Below are 1,279 nucleotides of genomic sequence, written 5' to 3' on the forward strand. Positions count from 1 at the left end.
TTTTTTTTGAGATGGAGTCTGTAGGTCTGGCTGGCCTGGAACTTGTTATATGGACCAGGCTGGTATTACACTCACTGATCCGCATGCTTCATTCTCCTGAGTACTGAAATTAAAAGGCCTACACCATGACACCTGATTTCCAATGCACTTCAATAAACTACTCTTGAAAGTATTAGTGGGCTTGCTGGATGCGTTCTGTCTGCCCTCCAGATCTCTGCTCCTTCATTTGCTTGTCTGCCCAAGAAAGCTGTCTGAATTCCATGAGCCGGCTCCCAGCCCTTGGTTATGGAACCGTTCATGAAAACAATACCATCAGGACTCAGAACACTTGTGGCGCTGGAGAGATGGCTCAGCAGTTGGAAGCACTGGCTGTTCTTCCAGAGGACTTAGGTTTAATTCCCAGCCGTGGTAACTCACACCTGTGTAATTCCAGTGCTAGATGATCTAGCATCTTCACACAGACTTACATGCAGGCAAAACACCAATGCACATAAAAAAATAAAAGTCTTAAAAAAAAACCAAAAAAAAAAAAAAACAGTTGTTGCTTTTCAGAAGGCCTAAGTTTGGTTCCCACATGGTGGCTCACGACCATCAGTAAGTCCAGTTCAACTGGACTTGCTGCCCTCTTCCGATCCCTTCGACACCAGGGATGCATGTGGTGCACATACATACATACATGTAAGGAAAGCACTTGTACACATAAATCTAAAAAAAAACAGTACCATCAATTTAGCATCTGTTATTATTAACTACATAAAGCCTGTAGTTCATGTTGCTGGCTTCTGGGACATTCATTTTGCCGAATAACATTGGCATCATCATTATTAAGTATTTAAGACATGGGTGGAGAGATGTCTCAGCACTTAAGAGCATTGACTACTCTTCTAGAGACCTAGGTTCAATTCCTAGAACCTATATGGTGGCCTATAATCACGGATAACTCCAGTTCTAGGGGATCTGATATCCTTTTCTGATCTTGAGCACCAGATATACAAGTGGCGCACAGATATACATGCAGGCAAAACACCCGTACACATAAAATAAAACTAAAGTTGAACTTTACAATAAGGCATGATCTAATGTGATTGAAATAAATTATTACTTACTTTGGCTCAAGGTCCCAAATAGCTGTTCAGTCCATGCCAAACACAATTCTAGTTTTTCAAATCTTTACCAAGATGATTTGTTTGTAAAAAGTGTTAGTGACCGACTTATCTCTGGAAGGCTTCGCCTCTAAACACCATTACCCTGAGATTTAAGTTCTAATGGGCAAATTTTG

The sequence above is a fragment of the Microtus ochrogaster genome, chromosome 18, assembly GCF_000317375.1.
Source record: "Microtus ochrogaster isolate Prairie Vole_2 chromosome 18, MicOch1.0, whole genome shotgun sequence".
NCBI classification, from domain to species: Eukaryota; Metazoa; Chordata; class Mammalia; order Rodentia; family Cricetidae; genus Microtus; species Microtus ochrogaster.